Source organism: Lissotriton helveticus, chromosome 7 (genome assembly GCF_964261635.1).
Source record: "Lissotriton helveticus chromosome 7, aLisHel1.1, whole genome shotgun sequence".
NCBI classification, from domain to species: Eukaryota; Metazoa; Chordata; class Amphibia; order Caudata; family Salamandridae; genus Lissotriton; species Lissotriton helveticus.
Genome location: NC_136068.1, coordinates 805,242,458 through 805,265,945, shown reverse-complemented (window position 1 = coordinate 805,265,945; position 23,488 = coordinate 805,242,458).

Sequence of the window (23,488 nt, the reverse complement as noted above, 5' to 3'; positions counted from 1 at the left end):
AGAACATAACAGGTTCATTGCTGTTTTTTGTGGAACGAACATGGTTTTTTAAAAAGACAGGTTTTAGATAAAATTTCCTGAATGAGGTATAAAATGTACAAAATAATAAAAAGTGGCAGCTACTCTGTCTTGAAGTGTTATCACATGGGCATGCAGAGTCTGATCGAGATTTCATTCTAGGAAAAGCTACTAAATGGTGTGCAATACCCAATCTTAAGCGCGTTAAAACAAAACGGTGGGAATTTCGAGTCACAATGGAAAGACAGTCAATTCACAAACAGCCAAAGACACACAGAAAGGTCAGACAAGAAAGCAGCCACTTTCTAAAAGTGCCACTTTCAAACACAGGATTTAACAAACACCTTTCCCAAAAGATGTGTTATTAAATTCTGAGTTCAGGGATACCAGACATTTATGTCCCGTCTTGCTCCTATGGGAAGATATGCTGGTAGCCACCGTAGCCAGCATTCCCCATAATAGCCTATGGGCAAGGTAATCTTAAAATAGTGAAAAACGAAAATGGCTGTCATTCACTACCAGAGCATGTGACCTGCACTAGTACATGCTCTACCTTTCTCATTCACTGCACCCTGCCCAAGGGGGTACCTTGGGCCTTCCATAGGGGTGACCAATGTGCACAGAAAGGGAAAGGTTAGGCCTAGTCAGTGGGGACACTGACCAGGAAGACATGGCAGTTCACAGACTGCACACAGACACTGTGGTGGCAGGCATGAGACACCATTTTAGGGCTACTAATGTGGGTGGCACAATCAGTGCTGCAGGCCCACTAGTAGCATTTTTATCACTAGCCCTGGCACACTCAGTGCACTTTACTAGGGACTTCTTGTTGACACAAATATGCCAATCATAGATAACCAATTACAATAACAATTTACACAGAGAGCATATGCACTTTAGCACTGGTCAGCAGTGGTAAAGTCCCCAGAGTCCAACTCTTAAGATATGGGATTCAAACCACAGATTATTAGATTTAAGCCTATTGAGTACAACCTTTATGGACAAGATCTACATGATCCATTGCAACTTATGAGTAAGTCCTCAATTATATTAGGTAATTTTTCACTTGCCAAACCTCTAAGTTTTCACGGCTTACTGACAGACACCTTATTCTTGCAGTTGTTTCTCACTCTCTCCTTTGCATTTCTATCTTGGAGCCGCGGAGCCCATACAACCTGACAACATTCAATTCTGTGAGGTCCCTCCCTATCCATTCATGGTAAATATAGTGACCAGTACTCTTTCATGTCACTGTCTTACTCTACTTAGAAATGGATATGACGATCCATCCTTTTATTTCACATATAGGTGCCCCGTCCCTCTCACTCCCACATCAGTGCTGAGGAAGACCCCGCCAGTAAGGGTTAGAAGAACCTACACTCATACTGGGTCAAAACGTCAACACTTCATTGATGCCAGTTCCTTCAACATTACTTGCTTTACTGTGAACTCTTGTGTTACATGGTGATGGAATTAATTGTATACAGATGTTATGTAGTATGACTTAAGTTTTTGGCATTAAATAAGATATGCCTGACAATTTGACTGTGATATTCATCACCACTTACACTTCACGTACTTCACTACCGCACTTGACTCACTTTCCTTCCCATTTCACTCATTCATCTGGGCACTCCAATGATGATTTTTAAATGTTTTTGCTCTAAAATGTCGCTCTTACAAACTGTAAGTTATGTTCAGTGTGATTAAATAACACTGTAGCATCAGCATAGATTTTCTTTGATTTTCTAATTAAATACTATCTTATGATTTCCATTGACACTGTTTTGATGTTGTAATACTGGGACCACCAAACTTTATACTGTCTTGCACCCAGGTCCCAGTGATTTTAGGTGTACCCCTTCTTTGTAAGAATCAATTATATGCGCAGATTTGGCTCTGTATTGATTTTCCTGTATCTATATTCATTAATATTGCGGTGTGTTTGTATACAATTATTTTTGGCCTTTTAATAAAAAATCCATAATTGGAACTCGGAGTTTGTGGTACTAACAGCATGACACATTAGGAAGTATAATTTTAACGTGTTGTTTTCCCCTCGACACATTTTAGCAGGCAAATAAAAGACCATCTGAGCTGAACTTGAATAATAAGGCAAGGTCCATGTTTGGCTCTATCAAACCTAGTTACTTCATTCCATATGAACTCAGTTAAGAGACTTCAAAGTCAATGTCGAACTGTTTCTGTGGGCGGTGCCACGTTTCCATTGTACCCTGGTACCTGTGAAGTGAAATCATATTTCCTGGGAACCGATGCCCAGTGATTTTCTTGTGGTTAATTTGTCTGTTTCAAGTTAGTCTTTTTATTGTACAGGTAGTTTCACAGCTTGTGGCCGTCTATTCCTGGAAGGCACCACAGACAGCATGTGGCTCTGTTTTGTCTAATAAAACTGCCCAAATAGTTAAAAAAATTTAAAATAGATACAGTAATAAATGTATGCAACTTTGAAAATGCTGGAAATTCTGCATGCCCTAAGATACGGGCACAAAGTTCTTTGGTGGTGAACATGTGAGACACTCGCAATTCTGCACAATGCCCATAGACATTGTTGACGAAAAAGTATTTGCACGCTTGCTTCTTTTTGCTAGAATAATTGCTGCTTTTGGTTTCTGTATGTTTTTGCCAGATTGGTCTGCATTCCCAGCATTACATATTTAAGACTACGCCTACTGTTTGTATAATAGTTCCCAGGTTTAAGTTATGTGAATTTGTTGTGCTTCTTGTGTTAAACTTTGAGACAAAGGAGAAGTAAGAGTTTGTTGCCATATCGTGGCCAGGCCGGGCACCGTCTACGCCAGTAATGCGATCACTTCACGTTCACCCTATCCTGGTAATCAAATACCGCGACAGATTGTCATATTGTCCGAAGTGCGTCTAGGTTTCCAGTGGCAGCTACCCCACAGAGGGGCAGTGTTGTGGAGGAAAACGCACGTGCAAGAAGGCGTGTGTAAAAGCGAACCTTCCACAGGTCAGACCTTTAAAGGAAATATTGAAAGAAGCATGCATTTGATTTACAAACGTTTGCCAAGTGCTCACTTTGACATATACTTACCCAGTTATAAATCGCATAAAATGTGTAATTTTGTGAAAATGACATCTTTCGCATAGGAGTATCACACAGTATTTGGATTGCCCATTGTTCGCTCTGGTTTAATTTAGAGCTAAGACTTCAAACAAAGCCATGTTGCACCTGCTTTGAGCGATCTGGCTTTGTGTGACATCATTAGGGTGTTCGCGCACTCCCCCCTCTTTTACACCAGTTTCCATTTATTATAAAGGTTTTGCGCTAAACGATGCAAAGCCATTTGGTGTTTCACTCCATTTTTAGGCACAATATATATTTTATTCAGGAAAGCTGGTTGAATCCTGGGCAAACGCATAGTAAAACTGGGCCATAGAATGAAGAGGCCTGCAGGACCAAAGATCAGAGGCTACGCCCACTGGCACACCCCTGAAAAGTTAAAGGTCACTGCTGCACAACTGGAAGTGTGACTGAAAATGCAGCTAGCCTTGATGTGATTTTAGCGTGAGTATCGCTACTGATATGCTAAAAGGCAAATCGCCGTGTAGAATGTTTGTACCTTTTGAACAAAGGCTGCACGCAGTTGTGCAGCCAGGGGGGCCAAGGTAAGTGGTGGATCGGAAAAGTTCAGCATGGACAGAAGGTGCTCCCCCCAGGGACGGGTCCCCCGTGATTAGGTCTTGGAGTCAGCTTACTGCTCAATGGCCCGAGGCGAGCTAATGCTGCAGAGGTCTCTGCCTTTATTGTTGAGCGTTTACCCGGCCGAGAGCCCCTGACATGTATATAGTTCTGTGAGAAATGACGAGAGGGCAATAAAACCGCGGGTTTTCTGAAGACCCTGTGTGCCTATTGTGGGGCGGCCTGCCAGTGTCCTCGAGGCGTCCCTCACCGCTCGGAGCGGGGCCGTTCAGGCACCACTTGAATCTCAAGTTTTATGTACATTATTTCATGGCACCCGTTGACGGTCCGATAATACCTAGAAACGGGCTGACTGTGTTCACGATTTACACTGAGAACGCGCGACATGTATTCTGTTTTGCCAACTCTCAAACATGTTGGGTTTTTTTTGGGGGGGGGGGGGGGCGGTAGCGATGTAGATTAATCTCCAGTTCTTCTCAAATATAGTTATACCACACTTCTTTTAAAACTCCCTGTCTGTTCTTGGATGACACGAACGCATTTGAAAAATATTTATTTTTGGCTAGAACGTTGCCTAGAAATACAGATGTGCTCGTGATAATTGCAGTGTTTTAATGAGACAACCATAAAATCAACCATTAATTATTCCATTCCAGGCGCTTCTCCGTCCTTTTGAAGCGCCTCTATTTAGAAATGGTTTAGCGAGAGTAGCCTGCAGTTTTATTCTTTCCCCTTCTTTATAAAAGGGAATAGAAAAGTCATTTATAAATAATTACACAATGTTTTGGATCCTCGGGCTTGTACAATATATCAAAGCGATTAGTACGTGCATTGTTCTATTGTTGATGCCTTTTCTCTCCTCTTAGGTCCACTCGTCTTGTCTTCTAGCTGAACCATTTTCTCTTTTTTCCCCCGACCTTTTGTCTTCCTCATTCACTTCGCGTGTTCCAGTCCAGAGGCATTCTTCTTGTTCAAACACTCCCAGCGTGAGTGAGGAAGGCGGCTTCTGGGGCAGCTTCGGTCTAAGAGGAGGTTCTTCTGTCTCCCTCCTTTTCGTCTTTCCGCAGACGTGGGGTAGAAATAACTTTCTTTTTTTTTGGGTGCTGAGTATTTTATTAATTCAAATATCCCTGTTCACTTTGCGTGCCATGAGAAAGTTGACAATGTACATGTGTGAGCCCTGGAGATTGTTAGTGCGTCATATCTGAGTGGGGCTACCGAGAGTGCAGCAGAAAGGGTGTGTTCCTGACTGTACACGTCATACCCCGAGTCAAGGAGCCTCACAGGCCCTTTGCTTGGTCTTACACCTGTTGGTGCTGAGGTTGGGTTGCTCAGCCCTGGGCACCGGGGCAGCGGGTCATGAAGGTGTGAGCAGTCGAAAACTGGTTATTGATCTGAATGCCGGTAAAGATGCCACTCGTGGGGGTCCCTGTGGAATTTAACGTGTCCTTGTGGGAAGGTGTCAAAGGGATGGCGCACAGTGTTTGTGAGGGTGGTCCGATCGTGGGCAGCAGGGCGCGCCAGGCTGCGCTCGGCGGACAGGCGCGTTTAACCTTATTACCCCCATAAAGTGATAAAATAACATTTTAACAAGGCGCCTAGGGTTCAACAGGCGGGGGGAGGGCGCTGAAAGGATGGAGCCTTGTTTGCAGAGGCCCTTGTGTCTGGCAGCGAGGGCCGGGATGAAAGTGGCCGCCCTGCACCGCTCGGCCGAGGGGGCTCTCCAAGGAGACCTCCGGGGATTAGAGGGGCACGAGATGCGATTGTTTCTCCACGTAGAGCCACGTGAGAAGAGGAGCCCCGCTCGCACGTTTCAACACAACTAATCCGTGTTATCCACGAGTGAAAACCGTGCCAGAGAGCAGGAGACGCTGTCTTTGCACGGGAGCGCCCAGCTGCCCAGTCAGACCAGGATATCAACCTTACCTACCAACTCTTTCTGCACGGTGCGCCACTCCCGCTCCTCTTTGAATGAAGAAACGTCAACATATTATAGTTTCTCCTCCAGAAACCCCCAAAGCATGTCAAAAACGAAATAAGCCGCCCCCATCTTTATGGCAGAATCGCTTGAGTGTCTTTAACCTTTGAACGGCAGAGTAAACCATATCACCGAATAGCAGCCAACCAACTTCAAAAAGCAACACTTTTATTTCTATTTTTTATTTATTTTTAAGACTCGGATTCTGATATCTTCTAAGAAAAACATTGAATTATTCAACAAGCATACGTTAAAAAGCTTATATTTACTCTACCCTATTCATTAACGGTTTATCTTGTACCTTTTCGTCTCGAACCATCTTTTGAAACTTTTCTGGACATGTTTACTCGAGTGCCATCAATTTCCTTAAAATAATATTAATGCTCTATTATTTTACCTTTATTGTTATAATTCTAGTGATATTAAGGCATACTATTATTAATAATATTAATAATAATACTGTTATTATTATTAATAATAATAATATACATCATAATCATAGCCCCCGAGTTCAAACATGCATCCCGTTCAGATCAGTGGCTAAGAGAAACATGTTTTTATATAAATAAATTCATGCAAGATACAGAAAAGACCCTGTTATTCACTTATAAAAATTAGCTAGGCAAGTGCGTGCCTAGCTCCCCGAAACGTCCCCGGTGCCAAGGGTGTTTCGCTCGAGCCCCACACTGGGTTTACACATGATGGGCGCCCTGTGCCTGCATTTGCAGCCGGGTGAATGCACATGGCCAGGGCTGCTCGGCCGCAGAAGGGTCCCGCCAGAACTGGGCCGGATTTAGGGCCATTTGCATAGCAGGTGCTTGAATCTCCTTCCATTCTTACTTAAAGAAGTTTTAATACGGGATAAATTATCGGAGGCGGGCAGGGCAGAATAATAGGCCTGTGTAGCCCCGTCACTGCTTAGCTTCTTCAAGAAGGACCACTGTTTGCTCGAAGGGGGGAATCTTTTATAAATGTGCTGGCCCACAGAAAAAAGCAACTTTCTCTAATTTGATTTTAAATTCAGTTTTGTATCTGGTAAACCAATAATCCCGAAGACAGTAATACGATTACTGACCAAGGATCTGTGCCTCAGAAGGCCTGGAAGGAGTTTAAAATGTTAATCCCTGTTCTAATCCCTTCCCCTGGTATTATAGAGCTACTGCGGCCACAAGGGTGTTTTATCCCTTTCCCCCTTGCTACTTGCTTTTCAAGAGAAGTGAGGCCAGGAAAAATAGGCCCATTACTTGTGAATGATAATTAATTCCTTACTTCAGTGCCTCATTGTGCCACAATGCAGCTCTCGACACTCTGAGGGCTTCCCTTCATCCCAGCCCGAGCACAAAAAAGAGAATCCAAACAGAAAGCCCGTGCTAACAACAACTATGGCAACCAGGTCCCTTTGTAGCTGCTGAGGCCTTGGGTATTGTGCCTGGGGGTGTGCGGTTTCACCCCTTCTGCTGCTCAGCCTTTCTGCGAAGTGGTTCTAAGAGCCCGAGATTGTTGTGCACTGCATGCTGCACAGTGCTCCAGTGCCTCGCAGACAACACTGCACGCTGGAGCAGCCTGTGTGTAACGCGTGGGCACTTATTCTCTTTGCTCATTTATTCACCAACAACATGGGGCTATTGCCAGCTCGTGGCATTGCTGTGCTGTGTGGCGAAGGATGGAAAACAGAGTAAGAGTCAGCTTTTCATGTAGCTGACACTGGGATCTAACTTGTGTTAATAGTTGTGCTGTCAATTTATGAAGAACCCAAGTGCACAAAAGGATGAATTTGTTACTTGTTTGACCTAAAAGTTAAGGCAATTCAACTTTCTTGATAACATCAATGTTCCTGTTGTTGCTGGTGGCAAGCTGCATATTCCGTTGGGTGCCTGGCTGGATAGACACCTAGTTGCCACATGTGAGGATTTCGTTTTTGCTGTGCTGAGTTTGATGTGTTTGCTCTTTGTCCATTTTCCAGGTGCCAGCATGCAGGGTCAAAGACCTATTGGTCAAGGTCATATGTTTTTCTAAAGTAAGGACCATCAGGGTGTCGGAAGCATACATGTCCCAGGAAAGGCCAGAAATGTGGAAAATGCAGGAAAGTGAGTTAAAGTGGGCACTCAAGTGGAGGGGTACACTGATAGTATTTCAAGGGGTGCCTGCTTTATTGTTGAAAGATGAAACATTTAAGGACGAAATAGTAATGGTCTGTTGCCTCCCCGCGAGGAACAATGTGATATAGTCTACTGCGGACCCTGAGTTTACAAGTAACCTGAGCCTCTCCTGTGAGATGGAGAGTGTACATAGTTAATTGCTTCTGGCGGTCGAGGAGTATGCCAACTTCTACTCTTAGCATCAGTCATGGTCCACTGCAGACTTATAGGGTGCCTCTTAAGTTAAAAAAAATTATGATCAGTGCTTCAATGCCTCCTTCTCAACCATGATGCATACAAAAGTGTATGTGCTCATAGTTCTGTAGTTTGCTGGGCCAATTGGGTCTAATTGGGTTTCTTGAGCAGTGGTTTTATGTGTGATGCCCAAATGGCATTAGAGAAGATGCTGGTGAACAGGGAGAACTTAACAATGGTTCTATTTGAAGACACTATAGAAGTTGATAGGATCTTTTTGAGAATTCTTGATGTGCGGAGGTCTGCAGGGAACATGGATTTTTATTCTTAAATCTTTAAATTTATTTTCAAACTACCATGATAATCCATAATACAAAAACACAACATTCTCCAGGTAGTAACACATGCATGTATACATTTATATTTCAGGGTACCTTTGGGCATTATACTAGTCCAATTTGTGGTCGGGCACGTGGGCACCAGGGCCTGGGCTGTGGGAGATATATCATCTACCCAATGGCTTATACTATGCATGCAGAGTACAGTACATCCCCCCTGTCACTGCAAATGTCCTCAGTAAGTGTCCCTGAATTCCTCCCATGGGCAACATATTTTGGAGTACTTTTGGGGGCACCCCTGAGTTTTGTAGATCGTCTCCCTGGCAGTCGTGAGGTGTGGTGCCGCGGCCTGGGTGCCTGACTCCAGACCACGGGGTTCACGGTTCGATCGCCGGCGGCAGGTTGGCCCAGCACCATGGGACTTTGGGCAATAGCTCGCTTAATCTTCCAGACGGCTCCCAGCCCCGGGACACCTCTCTGGAGGTAGGTACGTGCTTTACAAATGCTAGTATTTTATTTCATTTTCATTTCAGTCAAGTCATGCAGCAGGCCATGTTGTGCGGCCACCATCCCCAGAAGATTTCCACTGCCCAATAGCCGAACAATGTCTCTCTCTGCCACCATTAAATCAAGATAACAGAAGGGCATGTTTGGAAAAGGTTTTATCATACCAGACCCCAGAGAAATGAACTACAGATTAAGCTTTAGTGACTCTTCTAGTGCTCCAGAAATCTGATGCTGAATTTCTGCCCAGAACCCCTGGACCTTTGGCCAAATCCAGAGGGTTTGTATCAGGGACCCTTACATTTGGCATCCACGTAAAAAGGTAGCAGTGGCTATTCTCTACGTGTTATACAGGCGTGTTCTAGTAAAGTAGGCCCCATGGGATTTTTAAAGTTGAATTAGTCCAAAGCCTGCTCTAATTGCTGCTTCCCCCAGTTACCAACAGGCCTCCCCAATCTCTGTCATCCAGGGCTCCAAGATCATCCTCCCATTTGTATTTAAGGTTCGCCAAGGAGTCATGGGTGTTGGTTATCAGGGTCCTATATAATTAGGACAGGCTAAGGGATGTTCAAATGGAGCCCTTAGGCCTTCATCACTCTGCTTCGGTTACACATACAATGCATATATTACAACAGCCACATACACAAACACGGACAGCATGCACTTGAATTTGAGTAGGAGACAAAACAGTATATAAATATGACTTTACATTGGCTAGACACTGTGAGAAGTTGGCCTGGTATATGATGTTCACTATTCTAGTGAACACCTTGCACCAGTCCAAACAACCCTTATGGTGATGGTTGTAAGTCAACCTTATAGACCAGCTATCCTAGTGGTAGCGTGGACAGAACAGTTTTAGGCTAAAAGACTCTTGAGGGCGTGTAAAGCCAGCTGTTTTACCATTTATAACCCCTTGAATATCAAATGAAAGGACACCACACAGGATATATATAAAATATATATGTATTTATTTACTAACACACTCCTCTGAACTCTTTATGAGATCAGAGGCAAAAGCACATAACAAGTTACTTAATCAGGATACGTTAAGTTGCACAATTTACAGTTAGGCCCTAGGGGCGAAGCAAACCATATATTAAGAAAGTGGTATAAGTACCACGTCACGAGAAAAGGAAAATCCTAGGGCCTAGGGAATCGCTGGGGCTACACTATCTGAACCTTAGTTTAGAAGTAGGAGGCCCACAGGCGGCGTGTGCAGTGTCTTTACACACACGTGAGAGTCAATGTTAAGTCAAAGGGAACTTAGAAGTTAGATAAAGAAGGATTAAGGACACTTCCGGTTTAGATAGGAGGAAACAACTAAAAACCTAGACACTTGGATAGTCAATACCCTTGGGAGCACCGAAGTACTTGCGTTACCTCACCCACAGAAAGCGGGTGCATAGGTGTGAAGATGTGTCGGGTTTCGCAGTTGAAGCCTATGGAGACCTGGAGGAAAGATGCTGCAGGTGACCAGGAGGAAGATGCGCGGGTGGATCCACGGGTGGATCGAGGAAGAAGAAGACCTGAAAGCAGAGGGGACAGTGTCTGGGTCACTAGCCAGTGACCGGGTGGAACCAGGAAGGAACCAGGCGACGTCGAGGAGCAATCAGGTGCTGTCGTGAAGCTTGTCTCTTCAACCACGCGGACCAGGAGGCGTCGAGGACAACCAGGTGCTGGTGGCGAGCTGTCCCACGAAGGTTCTCGCAAATGGAGGGGTCGACTGCTGGATTGGAGTCAACAAGCCTTGGAAAAGGCAACCCACGCAGGATTCAAAGAAGGCTTCTGGTGCAGACCAGCAAGGTCTGAGGTGCCTCACCTTTGCAGGGAGGCAAGGGCCAGTCTGGAGCAACCAGACCAGCAAGTTGGTTCAAAAGGATTGTCGTCACAGAGGCTACTAGCCAACGGGCCAGCAACCAGACAATGCGTCGAGCAGAACACAAGCAGAAGAGCCCCACGCAGAACTCGTGGAGTGTGGAGGGCTGATCTTCGGTGCAGGTGGAGCTCAGATTCGGAGCTTCTCAATCCCCAGTGCACAGCTTCGAGGATACCTCAGGAGCTACACAGGTAGCAAGTTGCAGACTTTTCAAGATGTCCGGTCCCATGTGTCTCGTTGCCTCCACGGATCTCAGCTATGCTGCAGACATGAAGAGAGGGTCAGAGAGGTCTGGAAGTCTGGGTTTTGTCAGGCTCTGTGCTCGGGTCCCGGCGGGAGCGTCGACAAAGCACGCCGTTGATTTGCTGGATGGTGCCTGGTTGCCCAGGGTGGTCACTCCTTGGCCACAAGGGAGATTCTTCAGTCTTCAGCTTCAGCAGAACGTCGAAGGTCCAGAGTTTCGTGTCAAGTTTCGATACCAGGATTAATCTAAAGTCCTAGGACTCAGCTCCTACCTTTATACAACTAAAAGGGGCTGGATTACTTCTTCGTCCCTCCTATGGGTGGGACCAGGAAGGGGGGTGGTTACACCCCATTTCCTTTGTCCAGTTTCGCACCAGAGCTGGGGCTGGAGTGCCCCAGCAACCGGTTTGAACTGCGGTATGCATGGAGCACCTAGTGTGCCCCAGGCAGTGTCTCATTCTATTCAGCCCTCCCTGTCCCAATACACAAAGTCCTGTCTGGGGTGGTGCTCGCACCTCTCCAGGCAGGAAACCTATTGTCCAAACCTCCGTGACTGGAAGGACTCCCAGCAGCAGGAGGTCAGACTGGTGTCTGTGGTAGCAGCGTCCATTTTGCGACGCTGGGGCTCTGGTTAACTTTAACCGGGATAGTCAGCACCAACATGTCTTCTCCCTCTAGAAGGGTGGAATACTACCCCCATCGCCAGAATTGGAGAGGGGGTAGTATTCCAAAGCGTAAGACACCTTACACGACATGTTTAGATAAAGCCAAACCAAAGTTAGCATTCAACCGCGAGGATTATAATGCACTTAAGAGTATATGGTATGGCAATATCCTAGAACAGCTATAAGGACATGGTTCTGAAAGCTGCAGACAGGCTAAGCTCATGCTAGAGCACCATCTCACACATAACCAAGCACTCTGCCTCCAGGATTGTCAAGGCCTGCCATAGGGGTGACTTATAGGTTACCATGTGTCTATATATAAGGGTAGATATAGGAATACTATACCTAAGCAAGGGGTGATTACACAACCTTGCCCCAGCTGAGTGATCAGCCAGTTGTGTCAGTTTGAGTGGCCAGCCAGGGGTGGCATAATACATGCTGCAGCCCCTGGTAAGTCTTGGGTGCACCTATGCCCTGGGTACCTATAGTACACTCATACTGGGACTCACAAGGGTGCCCCAATATCCAATTTGGTATGTACCTACAGTACATGGAGTCCATTTTACAGAGAGAGCAGGTAGCCTGGGGTCCTGAATAGCAGGATCCTAGGCCAACTAAGTCGAAAACCAGCTAAACACTTGGCAAAAAGTTGGGGGTAACCATAGTCAGGTATCCACCTTTCTACAGACACTCTCAGCCAGGGCCAAATATCTCATTTATAGGGAGTGAGAGAAAAACCTTCAAATTACAGAAAGAGCTGTCTCAGGTTTGGCACACAACCAGCTACTGCTCTTTAAAAAAATGTCTTTATTGGTGTTTTCAGCAGTATAATAATATATGCATACAGGGATAATGATTGCATCAATTGAATAGTGTCCGGTGTCAGCACATCTAGTGAGGAGATGTGTCCCCCTGGGCACTACGTGTGTCCTGATGGCAAGTTCCCTGGTTCAATTTACGTGTTTAAACAAAATTCAATACTAAAGAAAGTTCTGTTGAATGCTTTATTAAAGTACTTGAAATTCCTCTTTTCTTCACATTTTCGATTCGATTGTGGAACTTATGTTACAATGACTGTATCTTTTATGTGTCCAATGCATTTCGGTTATTAACCCTTCATCAGGGAACAATCCCGTAATAGACGTATAATACTATGAGGAGACTAAATGAAAAAAGTTGGTCATAATTGTGTGCTGTATACAAGGTAGTTGTGATTGGGCTGACTACAAATGTGATTTCAATGGGTGATCCCCTAAAGTGTCATCTCAAGGTGTATCGTTGTCCTCAGAGGTATCTCAGAAAAAAGAATGCGCTTCTAGATAGCCTCACTGGGTTGTGGTCAACTTAGTGTCAGTGCTTATCAGTGCCTTTCAAATTTAAAAACATGCTTTTAAGTGAAACCCGTGATAAAAAACCTAGGTAAAAAAACATCGTTTTAGCAACATTTTAGCAACTGGGACACATAAGATGCGCTCGTGCGGCTACTAATTTGACTTCACACTTGGTAAAGCATACGTGCGTGTTTCTTAAAAACGGTAAACCATTCCAGTGAGCTAAAAGTTATTTATAGTGTAGAGAGCAGTGAAACTTACGATGCAGTCATGTAAACGCTCCAGTCGGTTCTCCCGTGTGCGTCGTGGCGGTTATGTAGGTACCTGAATGTGGAAACTTAAAACTCCTTGCTTGGTGGCTATTACTAACGTAGGACTATGTGTAGCCTGATGACACTGGTGGCCATCTTTAAGTGTAGTCTGTGAGGCTAGAGACGCCGCTTACTCAAGAACATTATGCAGTTTCTAGATTATGTATACTCTTCATTTGAATGGATTTGACCTTAATGATAATTACGTGTGAATTATAAAAAAAAAACTTAACCCGGTGGTCTATATTAACATTGGACTATGTTTACTGACGCTGACGGCCATATTTCAGTGTGATGTGTATGCCACAAAGAGTAGTTTGTTAAAGATTATTGTGGGTGCACTAAGTGATGTGTGCGCTCCAAGTGGAGGATATAAGGGTCAATGCCCTGACCATCTGTCAAGTCTAGATGTTCAGTATGAGTAGGCTATCTGGTTTTAGGTTTAAACCTATAATAACTGATAAAACCCTACCGAAAGGAAAATAGCCATCACTGGTGTAAACATATAAACACTGAAAAAACACCTTTGCAACAACAAACTAAGTGCCATTCAAAGAAAGGAAAAGATGAGTGAAAGAGATATTTTTATTACTTCCTGAAGAGGCCAATACAATGTAACTTTTTTTATACAATGTAGCATCAAGAAAGACTGGGCTAACATTACTCTGCTTGATGTTTAGGGATGTCACTAAAACATTGTTTCTTCTTCCTTCTGCTTTTTTCAGTTTTGTGGTCTTTGGTCTAAAGATGCAGTGTTTAGAAGCATGTCTTGGGTCTTATTTAGGTATTTTATAAACTGCTGAGAATCAGGAAATATCAAAATCATATTTGATATTTTGGCTACATTTGATTTCACTGTTTGGTAAAATGGCTGGTTTCATAAGAATCTTTCCTAATACGTACCATCACATTTACCCACAGACAGAGAATGGGTGAAGTCCTTTGATACATCAGCCCCCTTTTCTAGTGAGTCAGTATTGATTGCAAGTGAATTGCCAAACACCCCAAGCTTTAAACATTCAATGCAAGATGTAGTGACAGGTATATGTGAAAAGAATGTTGTCACCAAGCACGTGAGACAGAGGTGAAAACATGACACCAGACGTTTGGTAAAAACGGATCCCAGTGTCGCTTGGAATGCTGCTGAAAAAAGTTCCTACCAAGTTCATAAAGATTAGAGTGATATTGTTTGTATTTGCAGTAATTCAGCTACGTATGAGAAAAAGTTGTATGATGGTCTGTCAAAATCAATACCTGAGCTGACGTACATCCCTGGAAGAGATCCTTGTCACTTGCTAGATGGTATGCTGAAAGCACCTTTACAATCTTCAGAATTTATGAAGAATGCTATTGACTTTGTAGTCGATTCTGGTGCAGTAAAAATGTATTTGGATCTCATATACCCTGTGCGCATGCACTATCAATGTTGAAAGCAAGCGAAAATCAAAATTAAATTAAAATTCCATAAACACAAGAAAAACACTGTTTCTGTTGTTTTTAATGGCGCAAAAATGTGTAACCACTGATAACCACTGTATTTTTAAGGTATTGAAAAAACTGAAAAAAAACCACCAGAATTTACCAGAAATAGAAACTGAAAACAGGAAAGCCTACGTATGAGGGATAATGTTATGTAACCCTAGCGAATGTAACAGTGATGAAATGAAAGTGTTATCTGTGTAAATGTGTGGCTATATGTGTTACGATCATAACATCATTATTAACATATATAATCACATTTTACATGAACAGCACATGAACACAAGTAGAAATAAATTGAAGAACTCTCTTCATTTTTAAAGTAGCTGTATGATATGTTACAGTATATTGCTGTATGCCCATAGGTGTTTTTTTCCATATGGGTTAATGTCATAAGTAGCATAAATATTCCATGCGGTAATTCATCCCGTGTGGTTTTAAAGAGTCTAATGTTTTTTCCAGTGGTTCTCCCATTGCAGTAGATGTTTTCTGTTGTCCCGGCCCTCTCTTTTGATGACAGTTTCCAAGATTAGGAATTTTAATTGGCTAACGCTGTGATGGTACTCAGAGAAATAGTTAGCCACAACGGATTTCATGTTCTTGGTTCGAATGTTAGATTTGTGCTAATTTATTCAGACTTTTATCCTGCATTTGGTTTTCCCAACATACACTTGTCCACATGGGCATTTGAGTAAATAGATAACATTCATTGTGTCACATGTGGCGGTAACCAGCAATGTGATATTGTTTCCTTTCCTGGGGTGTGTGATGGTAGCTCCGGGTATTATGTTGTGACAATTGTTGCAGTTGTGGTACAAAAGGGGGTGGTGATGGACGGAGCATCTGAACCAATCAAACTCTCACACCCAGTCAAAAGATCTGGGTTTGATCCATCACCGTTCTTTAGCCCACTCTGCCACCCCAGTTCAGACATGGCTATATGCAAATCAGTCTGACCCTGTGCCTCATGGGAACAGTCCAGCCCGAACTGCCAAAGCCATGCCTTTCCTGGACCGGAAACAAGCTTCCGAGGACCGGTTCTGCCATTACAGCCGTCTTCAGCCCGGCTTGCTTGAATCCAGTGGCAAAGTGAGCAAGGGACTCACGTCTGAGCATACCCTGCCACACTTATGGCGGCCAAAAGCGGTACAAAAGGGGGTGGTGATGGACGGAGCATCTGAACCAATCAAACACTCACACCCAGTCAAAAGATCTGGGTTTGATCCATCACCGTTCTTTAGCCCACTCTGCCACCCCAGTTCAGACATGGCTATATGCAAATCAGTCTGACCCTGTGCCTCATGGGAACAGTCCAGCCTGAACTGCCAAGCCATGCCTTTCCTGGACCGGAAACAAGCTTCCGAGGACCGGTTTCTGGCATTACAGCCGTCTTCAGCCTGGCTTGCTTGAATCCAGTGGCAAAGTGAGCAAGGGACTCACGTCTGAGCATACCCTGCCACACTTATGGCGGCCAAAAGCGGTACAAAAGGGGGTGGTGATGGACGGAGCATCTGAACCAATCAAACACTCACACCCAGTCAAAAGATCTGGGTTTGATCCATCACCGTTCTTTAGCCCACTCTGCCACCCCAGTTCAGACATGGCTATATGCAAATCAGTCTGACCCTGTGCCTCATGGGAACAGTCCAGCCCGAACTGCCAAGCCATGCCTTTCCTGGACCGGAAACAAGCTTCCGAGGACCGGTTTCTGGCATTACAGCCGTCTTCAGCCCGGCTTGCTTGAATCCAGTGGCAAAGTGAGCAAGGGACTCACGTCTGAGCATACCCTGCCACACTTATGGCGGCCAAAAGCGGTACAAAAGGGGGTGGTGATGGACGGAGCATCTGAACCAATCAAACACTCACACCCAGTCAAAAGATCTGGGTTTGATCCATCACCGTTCTTTAGCCCACTCTGCCACCCCAGTTCAGACATGGCTATATGCAAATCAGTCTGACCCTGTGCCTCATGGGAACAGTCCAGCCCGAACTGCCAAGCCATGCCTTTCCTGGACCGGAAACAAGCTTCCGAGGACCGGTTTCTGGCATTACAGCCGTCTTCAGCCCGGCTTGCTTGAATCCAGTGGCAAAGTGAGCAAGGGACTCACGTCTGAGCATACCCTGCCACACTTATGCCGGCCAAAAGCGGTACAGAAGGGGGTGGTGATGGACGGAGCATCTGAACCAATCAAACACTCACACCCAGTCAAAAAATCTGGGTTTGATCCACCACCGTTCTTTAGCCCACTCTGCCACCCCAGTTCAGACATGGCTATATGCAAATCAGTCTGACCCTGTGCCTCATGGGAACAGTCCAGCCCGAACTGCCAAGCCATGCCTTTCCTGGACCGGAAACAAGCTTCCGAGGACCGGTTTCTGGCATTAAAGCCGTCTTCAGCCCGGCTTGCTTGAATCCAGTGACAAAGTGAGCAAGGGACTCACGTCTGAGCATACCCTGCCACACTTATGGCGGCCAAAAGCGGTACAAAAGGGGGTGGTGATGGACGGAGCATCTGAACCAATCAAACACTCACACCCAGTCAAAAGATCTGGGTTTGATCCATCACCGTTCTTTAGCCCACTCTGCCACCCCAGTTCAGACATGGCTATATGCAAATCAGTCTGACCCTGTGCCTCATGGGAACAGTCCAGCCCGAACTGCCAAGCCATGCCTTTCTTGGACCGGAAACAAGCTTCCAAGGACCGGTTTCTGGCATTACAGCCGTCTTCAGCCCGGCTTGCTTGAATCCAGTGGCAAAGTGAGCAAGGGACTCACGTCTGAGCATACCCTGCCACACTTATGGCGGCCAAAAGCGGTACAAAAGGGGGTGGTGATGGACGGAGCATCTGAACCAATCAAACACTCACACCCAGTCAAAAGATCTGGGTTTTATCCATCACCGTTCTTTAGCCCACTCTGCCACCCAAGTTCAGACATGGCTATATGCAAATCAGTCTGACCCTGTGCCTCATGGGAACAGTCCAGCCCGAACTGCCAAGCCATGCCTTTCCTGGACCGGAAACAAGCTTCCGAGGACCGGTTTCTGGCATTACAGCCATCTTCAGCCCGGCTTGCTTGAATCCAGTGGCAAAGTGAGCAAGGGACTAACGTCTGAGCATACCCTGCCACACTTATGGCGGCCAAAAGCGGTACAAAAGGGGGTGGTGATGGACGGAGCATCTGAACCAATCAAACACTCACACCCAGTCAAAAGATCTGGGTTTGATCCATCACCGTTCTTTAGCCCACTCTGCCACCCCAGTTCAGACATGGCTATATGCAAATCAGTCTGACCCTGTGCCTCATGGGAACAGTCCAGCCCGAACTGCCAAGCCATGCCTTTCCTGGACCGGAAACAAGCTTCCAAGGACCGGTTTCTGGCATTACAGCCGTCTTCAGCCCGGCTTGCTTGAATCCAGTGGCAAAGTGAGCAAGGGACTCACGTCTGAGCATACCCTACCACACTTATGGCGGCCAAAAGCGGTACAAAAGGGGGTGGTGATGGACGGAGCATCTGAACCAATCAAACACTCACACCCAGTCAAAAGATCTGGGTTTGATCCATCACCGTTCTTTAGCCCACTCTGCCACCCCAGTTCAGACATGGCTATATGCAAATCAGTCTGACCCTGTGCCTCATGGGAACAGTCCAGCCCGAACTGCCAAGCCATGCCTTTCCTGGACCGGAAACAAGCTTCCGAGGACCGGTTTCTGGCATTACAGCCGTCTTCAGCCCGGCTTGCTTGAATCCAGTGGCAAAGTGAGCAAGGGACTCACGTCTGAGCATACCCTGCCACACTTATGGCGGCCAAAAGCAGTACAAAAGGGGGTGGTGATGGACGGAGCATCTGAACCAATCAAACACTCACACCCAGTCAAAAGATCTGGGTTTGATCCATCACCGTTCTTTAGCCCACTCTGCCACCCCAGTTCAGACATGGCTATATGCAAATCAGTCTGACCCTGTGCCTCATGGGAACAGTCCAGCCCGAACTGCCAAGCCATGCCTTTCCTGGACCGGAAACAAGCTTCCGAGGACCGGTTTCTGGCATTACAGCCGTCTTCAGCCAGGCTTGCTTGAATCCAGTGGCAAAGTGAGCAAGGGACTCACGTCTGAGCATACCCTGCCACACTTATGGCGGCCAAAAGCGGTACAAAAGGGGGTGGTGATGGACGGAGCATCTGAACCAATCAAACACTCACACCCAGTCAAAAGATCTGGGTTTGATCCATCACCGTTCTTTAGCCCACTCTGCCACCCCAGTTCAGACATGGCTATATGCAAATCAGTCTGACCCTGTGCCTCATGGGAACAGTCCAGCCCGAACTGCCAAGCCATGCCTTTCCTGGACCGGAAACAAGCTTCCGAGGACCGGTTTCTGGCATTACAGCCGTCTTCAGCCCGGCTTGCTTGAATCCAGTGGCAAAGTGAGCAAGGGACTCACGTCTGAGCATACCCTGCCACACTTATGGCGGCCAAAAGCGGTACAAAAGGGGGTGGTGATGGACGGAGCATCTGAACCAATCAAACACTCACACCCAGTCAAAAGATCTGGGTTTGATCCATCACCGTTCTTTAGCCCACTCTGCCACCCCAGTTCAGACATGGCTATATGCAAATCAGTCTGACCCTGTGCCTCATGGGAACAGTCCAGCCCGAACTGCCAAGCCATGCCTTTCCTGGACCGGAAACAAGCTTCCGAGGACCGGTTTCTGGCATTACAGCCGTCTTAAGCCCGGCTTGCTTGAATCCAGTGGCAAAGTGAGCAAGGGACTCACGTCTGAGCATACCCTGCCACACTTATGGCGGCCAAAAGCGGTACAAAAGGGGGTGGTGATGGACGGAGCATCTGAACCAATCAAACACTCACACCCAGTCAAAAGATCTGGGTTTGATCCATCACCGTTCTTTAGCCCACTCTGCCACCCCAGTTCAGACATGGCTATATGCAAATCAGTCTGACCCTGTGCCTCATGGGAACAGTCCAGCCCGAACTGCCAAGCCATGCCTTTCCTGGACCGGAAACAAGCTTCCGAGGACCGGTTTCTGGCATTACAGCCGTCTTCAGCCCGGCTTGCTTGAATCCAGTGGCAAAGTGAGCAAGGGACTCACGTCTGAGCATACCCTGCCACACTTATGGCGGCCAAAAGCGGTACAAAAGGGGGTGGTGATGGACGGAGCATCTGAACCAATCAAACACTCACACCCAGTCAAAAGATCTGGGTTTGATCCATCACCGTTCTTTAGCCCACTCTGCCACCCCAGTTCAGACATGGCTATATGCAAATCAGTCTGACCCTGTGCCTCATGGGAACAGTCCAGCCCGAACTGCCAAGCCATGCCTTTCCTGGACCGGAAACAAGCTTCCGAGGACCGGTTTCTGGCATTACAGCCGTCTTCAGCCCGGCTTGCTTGAATCCAGTGGCAAAGTGAGCAAGGGACTCACGTCTGAGCATACCCTGCCACACTTATGCCGGCCAAAAGCGGTACAGAAGGGGGTGGTGATGGACGGAGCATCTGAACCAATCAAACACTCACACCCAGTCAAAAAATCTGGGTTTGATCCACCACCGTTCTTTAGCCCACTCTGCCACCCCAGTTCAGACATGGCTATATGCAAATCAGTCTGACCCTGTGCCTCATGGGAACAGTCCAGCCCGAACTGCCAAGCCATGCCTTTCCTGGACCGGAAACAAGCTTCCGAGGACCGGTTTCTGGCATTACAGCCATCTTCAGCCCGGCTTGCTTGAATCCAGTGGCTAAGTGAGCAAGGGACTCACGTCTGAGCATACCCTGCCACACTTATGGCGGCCAAAAGCGGTACAAAAGGGGGTGGTGATGGACGGAGCATCTGAACCAATCAAACACTCACACCCAGTCAAAAGATCTGGGTTTGATCCATCACCGTTCTTTAGCCCACTCTGCCACCCCAGTTCAGACATGGCTATATGCAAATCAGTCTGACCCTGTGCCTCATGGGAACAGTCCAGCCCGAACTGCCAAGCCATGCCTTTCCTGGACCGGAAACAAGCTTCCAAGGACCGGTTTCTGGCATTACAGCCGTCTTCAGCCCGGCTTGCTTGAATCCAGTGGCAAAGTGAGCAAGGGACTCACGTCTGAGCATACCCTACCACACTTATGGCGGCCAAAAGCGGTACAAAAGGGGGTGGTGATGGACGGAGCATCTGAACCAATCAAACACTCACACCCAGTCAAAAGATCTGGGTTTGATCCATCACCGTTCTTTAGCCCACTCTGCCACCCCAGTTCAGACATGGCTATATGCGAATCAGTCTGACCCTGTGCCTCATGGGAACAGTCCAGCCCGAACTGCCAAGCCATGCCTTTCCTGGACCGGAAACAAGCTTCCGAGGACCGGTTTCTGGCATTACAGCCGTCTTCAGCCCGGCTTGCTTGAATCCAGTGGCAAAGTGAGCAAGGGACTCACGTCTGAGCATACCCTGCCACACTTATGGCGGCCAAAAGCGGTACAAAAGGGGGTGGTGATGGACGGAGCATCTGAACCAATCAAACACTCACACCCAGTCAAAAGATCTGGGTTTGATCCATCACCGTTCTTTAGCCCACTCTGCCACCCCAGTTCAGACATGGCTATATGCAAATCAGTCTGACCCTGTGCCTCATGGGAACAGTCCAGCCCGAACTGCCAAGCCATGCCTTTCCTGGACCGGAAACAAGCTTCCGAGGACCGGTTTCTGGCATTACAGCCGTCTTCAGCCCGGCTTGCTTGAATCCAGTGGCAAAGTGAGCAAGGGACTCACGTCTGAGCATACCCTGCCACACTTATGGCGGCCAAAAGCGGTACAAAAGGGGGTGGTGATGGACGGAGCATCTGAACCAATCAAACACTCACACCCAGTCAAAAGATCTGGGTTTGATCCATCACCGTTCTTTAGCCCACTCTGCCACCCCAGTTCAGACATGGCTATATGCAAATCAGTCTGACCCTGTGCCTCATGGGAACAGTCCAGCCCGAACTGCCAAGCCATGCCTTTCCTGGACCGGAAACAAGCTTCCGAGGACCGGTTTCTGGCATTACAGCCGTCTTAAGCCCGGCTTGCTTGAATCCAGTGGCAAAGTGAGCAAGGGACTCACGTCTGAGCATACCCTGCCACACTTATGGCGGCCAAAAGCGGTACAAAAGGGGGTGGTGATGGACGGAGCATCTGAACCAATCAAACACTCACACCCAGTCAAAAGATCTGGGTTTGATCCATCACCGTTCTTTAGCCCACTCTGCCACCCCAGTTCAGACATGGCTATATGCAAATCAGTCTGGCCCTGTGCCTCATGGGAACAGTCCAGCCCGAACTGCCAAGCCATGCCTTTCCTGGACCGGAAACAAGCTTCCGAGGACCGGTTTCTGGCATTACAGCCGTCTTCAGCCCGGCTTGCTTGAATCCAGTGGCAAAGTGAGCAAGGGACTCACGTCTGAGCATACCCTGCCACACTTATGGCGGCCAGAAGCGGTACAAAAGGGGGTGGTGATGGACGGAGCATCTGAACCAATCAAACACTCACACCCAGTCAAAAGATCTGGGTTTGATCCATCACCGTTCTTTAGCCCACTCTGCCACCCCGGTTCAGACATGGCTATATGCAAATCAGTCTGACCCTGTGCCTCATGGGAACAGTCCAGCCCGAACTGCCAAGCCATGCCTTTCCTGGACCGGAAACAAGCTTCCGAGGACCGGTTTCTGGCATTACAGCCGTCTTCAGCCCGGCTTGCTTGAATCCAGTGGCAAAGTGAGCAAGGGACTCACGTCTGAGCATACCCTGCCACACTTATGGCGGCCAAAAGCGGTACAAAAGGGGGTGGTGATGGACGGAGCATCTGAACCAATCAAACACTCACACCCAGTCAAAAGATCTGGGTTTGATCCATCACCGTTCTTTAGCCCACTCTGCCACCCCAGTTCAGACATGGCTATATGCAAATCAGTCTGACCCTGTGCCTCATGGGAACAGTCCAGCCTGAACTGCCAAGCCATGCCTTTCCTGGACCGGAAACAAGCTTCCGAGGACCGGTTTCTGGCATTACAGCCGTCTTCAGCCTGGCTTGCTTGAATCCAGTGGCAAAGTGAGCAAGGGACTCACGTCTGAGCATACCCTGCCACACTTATGGCGGCCAAAAGCGGTACAAAAGGGGGTGGTGATGGACGGAGCATCTGAACCAATCAAACACTCACACCCAGTCAAAAGATCTGGGTTTGATCCATCACCGTTCTTTAGCCCACTCTGCCACCCCAGTTCAGACATGGCTATATGCAAATCAGTCTGACCCTGTGCCTCATGGGAACAGTCCAGCCCGAACTGCCAAGCCATGCCTTTCCTGGACCGGAAACAAGCTTCCGAGGACCGGTTTCTGGCATTACAGCCGTCTTCAGCCCGGCTTGCTTGAATCCAGTGGCAAAGTGAGCAAGGGACTCACGTCTGAGCATACCCTGCCACACTTATGGCGGCCAAAAGCGGTACAAAAGGGGGTGGTGATGGACGGAGCATCTGAACCAATCAAACACTCACACCCAGTCAAAAGATCTGGGTTTGATCCATCACCGTTCTTTAGCCCACTCTGCCACCCCAGTTCAGACATGGCTATATGCAAATCAGTCTGACCCTGTGCCTCATGGGAACAGTCCAGCCCGAACTGCCAAGCCATGCCTTTCCTGGACCGGAAACAAGCTTCCGAGGACCGGTTTCTGGC